The 16,798-nt window shown below is 38.6% G+C and overlaps 1 long non-coding RNA gene across 6 annotated transcripts in view; it reads left to right on the top strand.

The window, feature by feature from the left end:
• Positions 1 to 16,798, top strand: part of LOC149125375 (uncharacterized) — a 24,658-nt gene extending 7,860 nt beyond the window's left edge. For 2 of the 6 annotated variants that reach the window (XR_016237049.1, XR_016237047.1), the window contains exon 3: positions 16,550 to 16,798. This is a non-coding gene — a long non-coding RNA (uncharacterized LOC149125375). Of the gene's footprint in view, positions 1 to 265; positions 1,347 to 16,549 lie in introns of those variants that run through there. The other 4 variants (XR_016237042.1, XR_016237043.1, XR_016237045.1 and 1 more) reach the window with 4 other exon arrangements.

Here is a 16,798-nt window from a genome sequence, read left to right as displayed (position 1 = left end):
ACAAGGAAACCGGCTGTTTCTGGATTCATCCACCCCTCCCAGTTGACTGGCTTTGGAATTCTGATTGAATTCACCTGAAAATCGCACTAACACTCGATTTAGAGGGAATTAATATCTGTCCTCTCAGCAAAAGGGTTCCATTTCTTTTTCCAAAACACAAAAACTCACCTTGGTCGTGTTACCTGTAGATTTCTAAGCATGAAATGCCATTTTTTTTAAATTTCATAATAACTACTCTGTCTGAACTCTTGTTTTATTGCATCAGAATACAAAATTTGGGAAGGAAGAAGGCAAAACCAACTGAGACGCAGAAACCATTTAGAATATTGCCGCTTAAGAAATGAAAAATCGGCTGAGGTACCCAAAACAATGACAGCAATCCAGAATTGGAGCAAGCCAACAGCTGTGCCCTGATTCGAAAAGACCATTCCTCGCATGCCCTGAACTCCTTATTACAGCATCAAAACCAAAGCTCACATCAGAAAAATCATTACAAATCATGATAAAGAAGAAAACTGTGAAAAAAGCCAAAATAATCCAAGGGTCCTTTGTGATATTGGTCTTGATTTATTCCCAAGGAAACCGGCTGTTTCTGGATTCATCCAGCCTTTCTAGCTGACTGACTGTGGAATTCTGATTGAATTCACCTGAAAATCGCACCCACACTTGATTTGGAGGGAATTAATATGTGTCCCCGCAGCAAAAGGGTTCCATTTCATTTTCCAAAGCACAAGGAATCATCTTGGTCATCCTGCCTGTAAATTTCTAAACCAGAAAGGCCAATTTGTTGTGTTTTTTATTTCATAATGGATCCTCTGTCTAAACTCTTGTTTGTATTGCGTCAGAATACAAAATTTGGAATGGAAGAAGGGAAAAGAAACTCAGACCAAGAAAACATTTAGGAAATTGCCACTCAAAACCAAAAATTGCTGAGGCACCCAAAACAATGACAGCAAGCCAGAATTGGAGCAAGCCAACAGCTGTGCCCTGATTGAAAAAGATCATTTCTCCCGTGCCCTGAACTTGATATGCCAGCCTCAAAACCAAAGCTCACATCAGAAAATTCATTACAAATCATGATAAATAAGGAAAATGTGAAAAAAGCCAAAGAAATCCAAGAGTCTTTTGTGATATTAGGCTTGATTTAGTCACAAGGAAACCAGCTGTTTCTGGATTCATTCACCCCTCCCAGTTGACTAGCTGTGGAATTCTGATTGAATTCTCCTGAATATCACACTCACACTTGATTTGGTGGGAATTAATATCTGGTGCTGGTTCTGCGGGCTGGAGCTTTAACCCACTGTGCGATAGCACTGGCCCCTGTAAGTGGTTTTCTTAATTCTCCCAGCATTCTGTCTGTTTTCTTCTTAGATTTATAATAATTTATTAATGAAAATGGATGTAGGAAGGTAAATTTTATTCTCAGGGAATATATAGAAACAAGATGTGTGATGAATTTGTCATGACTATCAATCATTGCATTTATCCAAGAAAAGGTAATGTCGTCTTTCATTTTCTGTTGCCATAGCAAAATATATATTTGTTATATGATTTCAATTGAAGCTTCAAGGACAATATACTAAATTTGGGGGTCACAATGTCCAACACAGTCTTTAGTGTTATACAGATGATGTAGTGGTCAGTGTTTTAGTTCCACTCTGGAAATAAACAATTAGCATTCTGCAAGAGAAAGAGTTACATAGGTCTAAACCACAAATCAGCTACATTTTTGTTTTGACAGGCAGAGTGGACCGTGAGAGAGAGACAGAGAGAGAGGTCTTCCTTTGCCATTGGTTCACCCTCCAATGGCCACCACAGCCTGTGCATTGTGGCCAGCGCACCGTGCTGATCTGATGGCAGGAGCCAGGTACTTATCCTGGTCTCCCATGGGGTGCATGGGCCCAAGGACTTGGGCCATCTTCTACTGCTATCCCAGGATATAGCAGAGAGCTGGATTGGAAGAACATCAGCTGGAATTAGAACTGGCACCCAAATGGGATGCTGGCCCTTCAGGCCAGGGCTTTAACTCACTGCACAACAGCGCCGGCCCCAATTTTTATCCTTTTTAAGGAATGACCATACTGTTCTGCATAACATCTGTACTAATTTGTGTTTTCACCCACCATATATGAAGGTTTTCTTTTCCCATATGCTCTCTAGAATTTGTTATTTTTGATCATTTTGGCATAAAGATGATATAGTATTGTTCATGTTTTTGTGTATTTTGAAATCAGTTAATTTGTTTATTAAATCTTTGTTTATTTGAAAGGTGGATTTAGAGAGAGAGGGAAAGACAGAGATGGCTTTCATCTGCTGGCTCACACCCCAGAGAGTTTCAACAGTTGAGCCTGGGGCATGCTGGAGTCAGGAGCTTCATCCAAGTCTCCCATGTGAGTGGCAAGGACCCAAGTCCTTTGTCCATCTTCTGCTGGTTTCCCAGGTGTTTAGCAGTGAGCTAAATTGGAAGTGGAGATTCCTAATATCAAAGTGGAACTCACATGATATGCTGGCCTCACAGATTGCAGCTTATCCCACTTGGCCACAATGCCAGCCCCTCGATCAATTTAATTCCTCAAAAATAGGTCAGTAATGTTGGCATCTATCTCATTTTGTGTTTTCTCTGTTATTATTCAACTTATTGATGTCTTATTTTTGTTCACATTATTCCTCTCAATTGGTCTACCTGAGGTGAGTAGGGCTGCTGTGTTGCTTAAATGCAGTGTATGCTTTAGATTACTCATTTACTGAGTGCATGTATTTCACATAGCACTTCACTGAAGTTCTACTATGTCCCAAATCCTCTTCTAGGCACAGAATTCAGACCACTTTTCTCTTAGGCCCAGATCTTGCCTTTAACATACTACTTGGAATTTAGTAGCTCATGAAATCTGCAGACTGCATAAATGAATGAATAGTTTGAGGGCTGTGCTTTTGTGGAGGAACTTCATAGGAGACCGAAGGAATACAATAAATCAAAAGTATCCACAGTATATGGAATGTATACTATTTTACAAGTCACAGAGAAGAGGAAGAAGGAAAGTAGTAAGACTAGAAAGTTTGTGGCAAGACTAACAGGCACTGGTCAAGAACTTAATAAGCCCATTAGGAAGGAAGGAAGTTTTCTTTCCCTCCCTGTAGACTCTGCTCTCCAGAGGTGAACAGGGTCCTCTAAACCCACTTGCTGCACACACAAACACCTGAGCGTTGTATTTTCCCACAGGTGTTGGAGACTGATATGGTGTTCTGATTTATATTTACATAATGGCTAGTGACATCGGGCATATTCACATGTTTTGACCATTTACATTTCTTCTGAGAAATGTCTATTCAGATCCTTGCCTGTTTCTTCACTGTATTTTTTGCAGTTTTTCCAATTCATGTAAATGTTCTGGAAATCTGTAAACATTCAGAGTTTTAATTTTTCCTGCCATCTGTTCATTGTATCTACACTCTGATGTTTACTTTGTTGTGAACAAGTATCTTAATGGATATACTCAAATGTCTCTGTTTTTATTTTTGTGACTATTGCTATTGGAATCTTACCCAAAAGCTATTGTGTGTTGACAATATTTAGAGTTTCCCTATGTTTGCTTGGGTTTGGGTCTTATGATTAGATTTTAATTCACTGTGAGTTCACTTTCACATAGTGTAAGAGATGTTGGAGTCTCTTTTCAGGCTTCTACATATGGATAATCAAGTTCCTCTGCACCACTTGTGAAAGAGATTCTTCTTTCTCCAGTTCATTTTAGTTCCTTTGTTAAATATGAGTTGCTGGTAGAAATTTGGGTTTATTTCTATGCTACCTAGTCTTTTCCATTGAACTATGTGTCTGTTATTATGTCAGTGCTAACACTTCTGCTTTTTTTTGCAGTTTATTTATTTATTTGAAAGGCAGAGTCACAGAGAGGTAGAGGCAGAGAGAGAGAGGTCTTCCATCCACTGTCCACTGGTTTACTCCCCAAATGGCCACAATGGCTGGAGCTGTGTTGATCTGAATCCAAGTGTCAGGAGCTTCTTCCAGGTCTCTATGCAGGTGCAGGGGCCCAAAGACTTTGGCCATTTTCTACTTTTTTCTCAGGCTATACCAGAGAGGGGTATAAGAAGTGGAGCAGCTGGGAAACATACTGGCACCCATATGAGATGCCGGCACTGCAGACAGTGACTTTTCCTGCTTTGTCATAGTGCTGACCCCTGTAATATATAATATGATGTCTCCAGCTTTTTTTTTTGCTTTATAATATTGCTTTAGATGTTAAGCATCTCTCATGTTTCTATATGAATTTTAGCATCATTTTTATTAGCTCTGAGGAGAACACCGTTGTTATGTTGATTGGGATTGCATTGAATTTGCAAATTGCTTTTGGTAGTATGGACATTTTGATATTATTCTTCCCATTCACAAACATAAATTTTCTGTGAGACTGTCAAAAAGCCTTGACAAAAATTGGACTTTATTACACAAAAATTCATCACTTTTTGGGATCATTTAAATCCATATTTTTGCACTAATATTTGATAAATAATGAAAGACTTTCTCTGAGCATTTTAGTAGGAGAAATTAAAATATTTATTTTATCAATTTCTTCAAATATTGTTTAGATGTGATATTCAAATATTGTTTAGAGCCATTGTCTGTATTCCCTCTAAATTAGGATCTTTTTGCTTTTTGCCTGTTAAACTTGTCCCTTGATTCAACAACCCTTTTTAATGTAATGTAAACGGAAAATGCCATTTCATAATCTAAAAAAATGTCAAAGAAGGAAAAAGAAGGGAGGGAGGTTGAGTATATAATTATGTTCTCTGAATTTTTTCTATAAACCATATTGAATCTTTTAAAAGCTAATTAAAATTAAAACTCTAAATTGGACCATTATGACAAATATATAAAACAAGTGATTAAAAACTGTAGATGTCTTCAATTTTGATTATATTTCTTCTTTAGAATATCTGAAAGAAATCCAGTTTCTCAATTTAAAATATACCAGTGTATTAGAATTAAGTATTAAATGACTCTTTAAAAGTGTTATTTAATCTATTGCTTTAAGTGGTAATACTATGGCCATTGTAAACAAATCCTTATCATTTTTCATAAAACAGAAAGGGCCTTTAAAACATCATCACTAAAAATATTAAGAGACCTAAAATATAACATTCTTAAAACCCAAGTGATACCATTCAAAATTTTAAAATATGCAGGGATAGTTCGTGTCAAGTAAATAATTGTTAAGTGTATATATGGAATAGCTTCTATAAATTCTTTTGGCAAGGGCTGGCACTGTGGCATAGTGGGTGAGGCTGCCACCTGCAGTGCTGGTATTCCACAGGGGTATCAGTTCAAGACCTGGATGCTCCACTTCCTATCCAGCTCTCTGCTATGGCCTGGGAAAACACTATAAAATGGTCCAAGTTCTTGGGCCCCTGCACCTGCATAGGAGACCAGGAAGAGGCTCCTGGCTCCTGCCTTCCAGTCAGCACAGCTCCAGCCATGGAGGCCAACTGTGGAGTGAACCAGTGAATGGAAGACCACTCTCTCTGCCTCTCCTTCTCTCTCTGTGTAATTCTGACTTTCAAATAATATAAATAAATCTTCAAAAAATTCTTCTGGCAAATAGATGAAGCTATTTGTTATACATTTCAAATAAATAGCAAACATACTAGAAAAATATATTGAATAAAATTTAAGCAACTCATAGCTATACACAAAAATTTCTCACCATAACAACATAGCAACCACTAAATTTCCAAACTTAATTTACCACAACTTAGAATCTTTAACTCCAGAAGGAGTACAAAATTGACAGAACAGTGGCCTATGTATCAGGATACCTAATGCTAATACAGAATTATCCCTGCTACAACTTACCTATGTGACCTTGAACAGTTCACTTTACTTCTCTGGGCTTGGCATTTAGCATCCTCATGTGATAAAGGAGGCTTGGATAAGATCAGTTGTACTTTATCTTGAGACTTCAATGATCTCTCAGTTTCCAAACAGGCACCTTAAGGGAAAGTAAACCTTTAGATCAAAGCTTACATTTTTAAATATAAATATATTTTAAACTGTTTCTACAACTAGTACAAAACAACACATTCAAATGTGTACCATGCCACTTTTCAATATTTGGGAATAATTAATGCATCATTTTAGAGCATTGTCTTGAGGCCAGTGCTGTGGTGTAGCCAGTAAAGCCACTGCATGCAGTGTGGGCATCCCATATGGAGGCCGGTTCAAGTCCAGGCTACTCCACTTTCCATCCAGCTGTCTGCTATAGCCTGGGAGAGCAGTAGGAAGTTGGCCCAAGTCCTTGGGCCCCTGAATCTGCATGGGAGACCCTGAAGAGGTCCTGGCTCCTGGCTTCAGATTGGCATATCTCTGACCTTTTAGGCCATCTGGGGAGTGAACCAGCAGATGGAGGACCTCTCTCTCTCTCTCTCTCTTCCTCTTGTTCACTATCTGTGTAACTCTGACTTCCAAATAAATAAATAAATAAATCTTTTAAAAAATCAAAAGAATATTGTCTGGCACACAGTGAACCACTAAGTACAAGATATTATTAGTAATATTAGATTGAAATGTTGAAATAAACTAGGCAATAAGCCTTAAGATGCAAATTAATACCAAGAAATATAATCTCAGATTTCTGTGTTCAACAAGGTAGTCTCTTTTCACTACTAACTTTATACTGAATAAGATATTTTGATATTTTGTTAAGAGTAAATTTATCGGGGGCCAGCGCTGTGGCTCACTTGGTTAATTCTCCACCTGTGGTGCTGGTATCCCATATGGGCAAAGGGTTCTAGTCCTGGTTGCTCCTCTTTCAGTCCAGCTTTCTGCTATGGCCCGGGAAGGCAGTGGAGGATGGCCCAAGTGCTTGGGCCCTGCACCCGGATGGGAGACCAGGAGAAAGCACCTGACTCCTGGCTTTGGATGGGCACAGCTGCAACTGTGGTGGCCATTTGGGGAGTGAACCAATGGAAGGAAGACCTTTCTGTCTTAATCACTGTCTATAACTCTACCTGTCAAATAAAAAAATTATTAGTTTTCCATAAAAAACTGCAGTATTGAAAAGGTTCTAAAATCCCTCTAATTCTAAATGTCTGTGACTGCTAACTCATTAGCACATATTGCATTCTTTACATCTGGGTAATCATGATAATTCACTTTTAAATGATTAACAGATCTGCTGTTATATATAAATACATGCTTTTCCAAAAATCATACAATAAGCAGGCTACATACTTTACTTCAAGTAAAACTGCCATATCCAGTCCTACAATTGTAAATAAGACAGTTTCAATTGTTCAGCATTATCAATTATAAATTCCAATAGCATAGCAATACTCATAAGAATTTAGGGGGCTGGTGCTGTGGAGTAGCAAGTAGAGCTGTGGCTTGCAGTGCCGGCATTCCAAATGGGTGCCAGTTTAAGTCCTGGCTACTCAAATTACTATCCAGCTTTTTAGGCTAGTAAGACTTACTATCCAGGACCTTGGGCTCCTGCACCTGCATAGGAGACCCAAAAGAAGCTGCTGGCTCCTGGCTTTGGATTGGCACATCTCCAGCCATTGTGGCCAAATGGGGAGTGAACCAGCAGTTGGAAGACTGCTCTCTCTCTCTCTCCTTCTCTGTGTGTGTAAGTCTGACTTTCAAGTAAAATAAATGAATCTTTTTTTTAAAAAGGACGAAATAAAAAGGAAGATGAAGATTACAAAATTGTTTAACTTTTTTTAATAAATATAAATTTCCAAAGTACAGCTTTTGGATTACAGTGGCTTCCCCTCCCCCAAAACATCCCTCCTACCCATAACCCTCCTATTTCCTGCTTCCTCTCCCATCCCAGAAGATTACAAAATTGTATGAAGGACATTTGTACAGTAAACAAATATACTGATTTCCAATGCAATATTTGAATACTTGAAGCAGGAAAGCTAAGTACTTCTTTGCCAAAATAACATGTTTTCTCCAGTGTAAAACCCTGGAGAAATCCAAATACACAAAGGGATTTGGGGCAAGAAGGAAAAAAGAAGTCCACACATGCAGAAATTTTAAGCAAAACAAAATAGAGAATGTATTTAGTTTCATGTAAATCACATGAGAATTAATAGTATTCCACCAATTTCCAACAAATATTTTTAACTTTAGTGAATGAATGAATTTTCAGTTACATAGCAGAAAACTTCTACCCTTTCCCATAAAACTGAAAGAGAAACTTTTATAAGTAATAACTGATGAAAGAATTCTGCAATACATGTTAACGTTAAGTAGCCCAGCAGAGTTTATTTAGAAATAAAAACTCACACATAGAAAATAAATACATTAAAATCTTACTGAATAGTCCAGTAATAGTTCAGGATCCAATATGTGTGCAAAAGATTCTGGATTTCCCAGTCACTTTGTATAGGAAATGATGTGCTTTGCTATGTAGCATGTACCTTTAGATTCCTGAACACCTCCACTTTGCTTCTTACCCTGAGTCCCAGCAAATACAGGAACACCGCTGTTGAATCATTCATTTTCTGGATTTGGGAATATCAAAGAATTAATGAGTATAGGAAGTTGTACAGCAGAGACCAAGAATATCCAAGGGAGGTCAGGAAAATCAATTGAACAAGTCAAAATACTAAGAATGTATACTGAATGCTCTGTTTTTAATATGTCTTACTTACCTAAAAGACATGAGGGCTATTGCTCGCTCTCTTAATACAACTAAGGAGAAGATATCACCAATGCTCCAGAAAAATGAATGAACAGCAGAGCTAATACAAAATCCCAAAATTCCAAAATAGAAAAACTGGATATGCGCTCCTTACGCACATCCTGAAATGGCAATGAAGTAGAACAAATCTAAAATTAGAAAAAATTCTTTTTTTAAAGATTTATTTATTTATTTGAAAGTCAGAGTTACACAGAGAGAGGCAGAGAAGAAAGGGGGTCTTCCACCCACTGGTTCACTCCCCAGTTGGCTGCAATGGCCAGAGTTGCGCCAATCCAAAGCCAGGAGCAAGGAGCTTCTTCCAGGTCTCCCACATGGGGAAGGGGCCCAGGACTTGGGCCATCTTCTACTGCTTTCCCAGGCTATAGCAGAGATCTGGATCCATGTGAGATGCCAGCACTGCAAGTGGTGGCTCTACCCACTATCCCACCCCGCTGGCCCCGAAAATTCTTGTCAAATTAAGAACATTTAACCTTTGTTTTAGAATGAATTGTTAAAATATCTAAACTAGGGGAATACATAATTTCTTTCTTTAGAAATCAGAAGAGAAAAAGAACACTTCAAGGCTACTGTGACACCACACATAAGGAATGGAGAATCATGACCTCAATTAGCCTAGGGACAGAATAAAAGGGAGGGAAATAGGAACAACAGAATTAAGATGAGTAAGCTTTGACAGCTGAGAGAATCTGAATGTAAAGAAAAGGCATGCAGTTAACTGAAACAATAGAGATAAGTCTGAGAGGAAAAAACATTGTTAAGACATATTAATGGGGCCAGAGCTGTGGCTTGGTAAAGTCAAAAAAAAATCTAAAATTTGTTTTTAAATTATATAATTAAAAAAGATAAAAAAGATGTTCAATCTTAAGTCTCTACAGCATAAGATATACATCAATTTTCCCAGGTTCTATTTGCATTTATTAACAAAGTTTCATGGGTATAATCACTAGAGTGGCTCCAATAAATCCTTTTTCAAAAATTATTTTTTATTTTGACAGGCAGAGTGGACAGTGAGAGAGAGAGACAGAGAGAAAGTTCTTCCTTTTTCTACTGGTGTACCCCCCTGTGGCCACTGCAGACAGTGCACTGCGCTGATCCAAAGCCAGAAACCAGTTGCTTCCTCCTACTCCTCTCCCAGGCAGCTGCAGGCCCAAGCACTTTTGCCATCCTCCACTGCACTCCTGGGCCATAGCAGAGAGCTGGACTGGAAGAGGAGCAACTGGGACAGAATCTGGTGCTCCCAGCAGGACTAGAACTTGGTGTGCCTGCACCGCAGGTGGAGGATTAGCCTTTTGAGCCATGGCACCTGCCTCCAATAAGTCTTAACCTGGGATGCAATGAAATTTTACAAGGATACTCAATAGGAATTTTAGAAGAATTCCAAAATATGTATCAGAATAAAAATAAATACTTTACTTGGTACATCTCATTTTAACTATACTATTGTCTGAATTTCCAATTGTTAGATGTATTAAAAAAATCCCAGAAGCAGCAGAGTTGGTCCAACATGATGAGGAACAAAATAAAAGTTTTCAGTTACAACTTGCCTAGAGAAAATGAGAATTCACAGATCCCAGATTAAAAGAACCAAGAAGGCCCAATAAAAGAAAACGCAATGTCATCATACACTAACATTTATTACCTCAGATTTATTTAACAAAAAGGTGATTATTCCAGCTATATCCCATTAGGTAGCCCAATTTTACCTGCTAAATTCAGTAAAAAATAAAAGCACCTCATGATATATTACTAAAATCATATTGTTATATGCCATCCACCATGTCCAAGTGTGGGAAATGTGTTTTGTTCAACGTTTTTCCAAAAACCCCTCAGTCTCCGTTTGCCTTCACCTTGAAAAGACACTTCTGAGGTTTACAAATCAGTCCAGCTTCTTCGGGCCTCCCTCCAATGAAAGGGGCTAAAATCCATCAAAATAAACTCTAGGCACTGTCCTTGTGCTCCCAGTGACATTTTCAATCTAGGGGCTCACAAACCTTCTAAATTCTTTAGATCACCTGTGATGTCCATTAGTTCTCAAAGACTATGATGCAAGTAATTTCCCCTCTTGGAATCTTGTTATTAACTGTGCTGTATGAGAAATGAAGTCTCCTAAACACCTTGTGCTTACGATTCTCCAAACCATGTTGTCTGCTAGGACTTTGGCCATGAATATAGGACAGCAATACCTGAACATGATTACTGAGATCTCCTTAATAAAGGATAGACTGGGGCCAGCACTGTGGTGCAGTGGTGTAATCCTTTACCTGCAGTGCTGGCACCCCATATGTGCACCAGTTCTGGTCCCCATTTCTCCTTTTCCCATCCAGCTCTCTGCAATAGCCTGGGAAAGCAGTAGAAGCTGTTCCAAGTGCTTTGGTCCCTGCCAAAATGTGGGAGACCTGGAAGCTCCTAGCTCAGATTGGCCCAGCTGCAGACATTGCAGTCATTAGGGGAGTAAATGAGCATATGGAAGACCTTTCTCTCTGTCTCTTCCTCTCACTGTCTGTAAGTACACCTGTCAAATACATAAATAAATTCTTTATATATATATTTACATTTATTTATATATATTTACATATATAAATATATTATATACAAAATAAATTATAATTTATCATATTATATAATATATAGTAATTATTAATAGATAATATTACATAATTTATCATAAGTATTATATATAAAATATATATATAGATATATATATTCTTGAGATGACTTCAATAGCCAGAGTGTGGCCAGGTTGAAACCAGGAGCTTCTCCTCCGATGTGTGTGGCAGCAACCCAGGCACTTGGACCATCTTTCACTGCTTTTTCAATCCATTGGTATGGAGCTGGATCAGAAATAATTATATATTTATATATAAATAAATTCATATATAATATTTACATATAATTATATATTATATATTTATGATAATTATATGTAATTCTATATTATGTATAGAAATATATAATATATATTATAATATATAAATATATATATGATGGATCAAAATGCGGCATTCTCCATTTGGCAGAAGGGACAGGCTCCAATATCTACTGTCTATGTCAGTATGTCAGTATAATGCAGGAGGTAACCCCTCTACCAAATAAGAAAAGCTATTTCAGTTCAGCTGGACATCATTCTGCTGACTGTTGACCTTATTACTGTTAGTCTGGATGCTTTCATTGGTTGCAATCCAGAGACCCAATTTTCCCATAGATATAAACATCAGCAAACAGGAAAATTTGGTAAGAAAAGCTTAAACTGAGAGTTACGATTAATAACTACTTTAACAAAATTTCTCAGAACCCATCTAATCCAAACCTTGGACAATTGGGAGCTGTTGTACTTGGCCCACCCATAATTGAAATGGATTCTAGATCCTTCAACTGCAAGGAAAGTATCATAGACATTAATGCTCCAAACGGATCCAGTTCCCTGCTAATGTGTCTGGAAAAGCAGCACAGGGTGACTCAAATATTGGGGCTCCTGCCCCCATGTGAGAGACCTGGAAGAAGCCCCCGGCTCCTGATATCAGTCTGGCCTAGCCACAGTCATTGCAGCCATTTGAGGAGTGAACAAACCAGGAGGAAGATCAATCTCTCCCACTCTCTCTTTCTAGTGCTGCCTTTCAAATTCATAAATAGATCTTTAAGAAAATCGATTACTTCAATAAATTTGCCATTGCTCAGTCATGATGACTTTTACTACCTTAAGTTCTTTTTCAAAAGATTTATTTATTGGAAAGGCAGAAAGAGGAGCTGGTGGTTGTGGTGCAGTGGACAAATCCGCAATCTGTTACATTGGCATCCTCTACGTGCACCAGTTCAAGTACCAGCTATTCCATTTCTGATCCAGTGCCTTACCAATGGACTGAAAAAGCAGGGAAAGTTGGCCCAAGTGCTGGGATGCTGCCACACACATCGGAGGAAAAGCTCCTGGCTTCAACCTGGCCACACTCTGGCTATTAAAGTCATCTCAAAAATGAATTAGGTGGTGGAAGATTTCTGTCTCTCCCTCTCTCTGTAACACTTTCAAATAAGTAATTAAATATTTTAATATGATAAAAAAAGGCAGAGAGACACAGAGACAAAGAAAGAAGGAAAGAGAAGCAGAAGGATCTCCCATCTGCTGGTTCACTTTCTATATGGCTACAACTGTGCAAGACCAGGTTCTCAAGTCCCCATTTAGGTTACAGTTCTCCAAATTGATGACAGGAATGAAAGAATTTGAGCTATTATGCATTGCTTCAAAGGGATATTAACATGAGACTGATTTGTAAGTGGAGAACACAAAACTCAGATTAGCACGGCAATATAGGATGTGGGCATTGGTTGTGATGGCTAACAAATTGGAAAACATAGAGGAAAAATCAACAGATTCCTGGACATGCACAATATACCAAAATTGAGTCATGAAGACACATAGAAAAGCTAAACAAATCAAAAACCAAGACAGAGATTGGATGAGTAATAAAGACCCTCCCAACAAGGAAAAGTCCAGGATCAGACAGCCTCACTATTGAATTCTACAGGACTTTTAAAGAACTAATTCCAATACTTCTCAAACTATTCAACACAATTGAAAGAGAGACAATCCTCTCAAACTCCTTCTATTAATCCTGCATCACCTTAATTCTTCAACTAGAAAAAGATACCGTGGAGAAAGAGAACTATAGAAAAATATCCCTGATGGGAGCCAGTGCCGTGGCACACTGGGTTGATCCTCCACCCATGGAGCTGGCATCCCATATGGGTGCCAGTTCTGGTCCCTGTTCCTCTTCCAGTCCAGCTTTCTGCTCTGGACTGGGAGGGCAGTGGAGGATGGCCCAAGTGCCTGGGTCCCTGCACCCACTTGGGTGACCAGGGAGATGCTCCTAACTCTGGATTCCGATTGGACCAGCACCACCTGTTGTGCCATATGGAGAATAAACAAGCAGATAAAATACTTATGTCTCTCTGCCACTGCCTCTGCCTCTCCCTCTAAGTAACTCCACCTTTCAAATAAATAATTCTTTTGAAAAAGTCAACAAACAATAAAGGCTGGTGGAGAGGGAGAGGAAAAGGTACCCTAACCCACTGTTGGTGGGAATGAAGCTAGTACAGCCATTATGGAAGGCAGTATCAAAGTTCCTCAGAAATCTGAAAACAAACATACCATATGATCCTGCCACCTGACTCCTGGGAATTTATCCATATGAAATGAAATAGAATATGCATAGGCATGAGTTATCTGTACCCTCATGTTTATTACAGCTCAATTCACAATAGATAACATGGAATCAACCCAGATGTCCATCAACTGGTGACTGGAAAAAGAATATGAGCTATATATACAGTGTAAAATACTCTTCAGCCATAATTGAGAATGAAATCCTATCTTTTGTAACTAAATGGATGAACTGGAAATAAGTATGCTTCATGAAAGAAGCCAGCTCCCAAAAGACAAATACCATATGTTTTCTCTGACTGGTGGTAATTAATATATAGACAATGAAAAGTAGCATGTGAGTTAATATGACATTTTGAGATTTGAGTATTGTTCATAGCACTTTTCTGTACTCTTTGATAGAGTAAACAACATATACTCATTGATATTTCTGCTACTACTTGCTGAATTCTTTATTTTGTAGAGGGTTAAAGCTCGTGATTCTACAATAAAATCAAAGCATGCAGCTGTCAAAATTAAAAGAAAATAAAACAAGAAGGAGGGAGTTGGAAATATGAGACCAAGGGAAGATAGGATAGGATGTTATCAGTTTGCTCTTCAAACTGTATATATAAATTACATGAAATTTGTTCACTTAATATGCATTTAAAAATATAAACTTAACACTGGAAGAAAAAGACCTGAGATCAGTGTTTTCTGGATCACCACTAATAAAATTTAGGCTTCAAATATGTCTGACCATATTCAATTTCTTATTTATTTATTTTATAAGAAAATTAACATCACCATTCCTAACAAGTCCATCCTGCTTCATTCATATCTATCAGTTCCCACTATGCTAATAATTTCTCATGAACTTAAATCCATATCATCTTAAAGTGATGTAATGTGGGGCAGGCGCTGTGGCAGAGCAGATAAAGTTGCTTCCTGCAGTGCTGGCAAGCCATATGTGTGCCAGTTCAAGTCGTGGCTGCTCCACTTCTGAACCAGCTCTCTGCTATGGCCTGGGAAAGCAGTAGAAGGTGGCCCAAGTCCTTGGGGCCTTGCACACATGAGAGATCTGGAAGTAGCTCCTGGCTTTGGATCGACACAGACCAGCCATTGTGGCCAACTGGGAGTAAACCAGCAGATGGAAGATCTCTGTCTCTGTCTGTCTGTCTGTCTCTCTCTCTACCTCTCCTCTATTTGTGCAACTCTTTCAAATCAATAAATAAATCTTTAAGAAAAAAACCTGATTCATGTTATTATTTATGTGTTTTAGAGGCTTTGCAGATGTTGATTACATGTGCCATGGAAACCCATTAAAATGCAAATCCTATAAGAGGCAACCCTTATAGGTAAAATCCAGTGCATGTGTTGAGAAAAACACACTAGCAATACATTTCAAAAAGCTGTGAAATATTATAAGTGGCTGTCAAAAGCTAAAAATCTGACAATGACTCACTATGTCATTTATTTAGTACATAATGCTAAGAAAATCAGAAGTATTTGTTAAAACTTCTGCGAAAATGCACTAGATTTATAATTTTTAAATGCATCTTTCCTAGATATAATGCAGTCCTGTGCTACTTTAGCGTATCAGAAATTTAAAATGTTGGACTGGTGCTGTGGTGGAGCAGGTTAACACCCTGGTCTGAAGTGCCAGCATCCCATATGGGGGCCGGTTCAATACTCAGCTGCTCCACTTCTGATCCTGCTCTCTGCTATTGCCTGGCAAAGTAGTAGAAGATGGCCTTGGGCCTTGGGCCACTGTACCCATCTGGGAGACCTGGAACTAGCTCCTGGCTCCTGGATTCAGATCAGCACAGCTCTGGCAGTTGCAATCAATTAGGGAGTGAACATCAGATGGAAGACCTCTCTCTTTCTCTCTGGCTCTCCTCTCTGTCTGGAACTCGACTTGTAAATAAATAAATAAATAAATGAATCTTTAAAACAATTAAGAAATTTAAAATGTGAAAGGTTTTTAAAAAATGTATTTCTTTATTGTGAGGCAGAGTTACAGATATAGAGAGGAAGAGAGAGGTCTTCTATCGACTGGTTCACCCCTAAATGGCCAGAATGGCTGGACCTGGGCCGATCTGAAGCCAGGTGCCAGAAGCCAGGAGTCAGTAGCTTCCTCCAGGTCTCTCACATGGGTGCAGGGACCCAAGCACTCAGGGCATATTCCACAGCATTCCTAGGCCATTAGCAAAGAGCTGAATTGGAAGTGCAGGAGCAGGGACTCAAACTGGTGCCCATGTGGGATGCTGGTGCTGCAGGTGGATGCTTAATCTACTATGCCACAGAGTGGGCCCAGTGAACGGTTTTAGGAAGACATCTTTCATGAGGCTAGGCTGCAATATTGCAAGGTAAGGTTTACCTTTTATTTCCACACATCAGTATTCATCTTTTAGCAACTATAAATACTGAATATCATACATATAGACATAAATATAGGTAATTGCAGATTTTGTTGTCATTCTTTCTAATTCTCTTTTTAATGTCTGCTAATAGGCCATCTTATGGATTATTATACTGATGTTACCTGTACACAACCATCAGGCATTTCCACTGTTGAATGTGTTTATGTGTACAGGTAGTTTTGTTTCTGTGTACATGAATGCACATTTGATGGAGATAGCATTGACAGTAATACTGTGAGAAATCCTAATGCTGATTTCAAACTTTCTATCCTCCGCAGAGATGGCTGTCATTGAAGTAGACCACAGGGCCCCTTTTGCTGTTATGGACTGAAATGTGTCTCCCTAAAACTCAAACACTGAAGTGCTAACCACCAACATGACTCTACCTGAAGAAAGTGCTTTTAAGTAGATAAAATAAAAGCTGTGTCTGTCACATCGGAGAAAGGCTTCTGGAAAAATCGAGCCTATTAGCACCTTGATCTGATATTTTCAACCTCTACAACTCTGAGAAGTAAAATTCCATGATT

This window comes from Oryctolagus cuniculus, chromosome 7 (assembly GCF_051225735.1).
Source record: "Oryctolagus cuniculus isolate XC-2025 breed Fujian yellow rabbit chromosome 7, ASM5122573v1, whole genome shotgun sequence".
Lineage (NCBI taxonomy): Eukaryota > Metazoa > Chordata > Mammalia > Lagomorpha > Leporidae > Oryctolagus > Oryctolagus cuniculus.
This window is presented reverse-complemented; position numbering and strand designations above follow the sequence as displayed.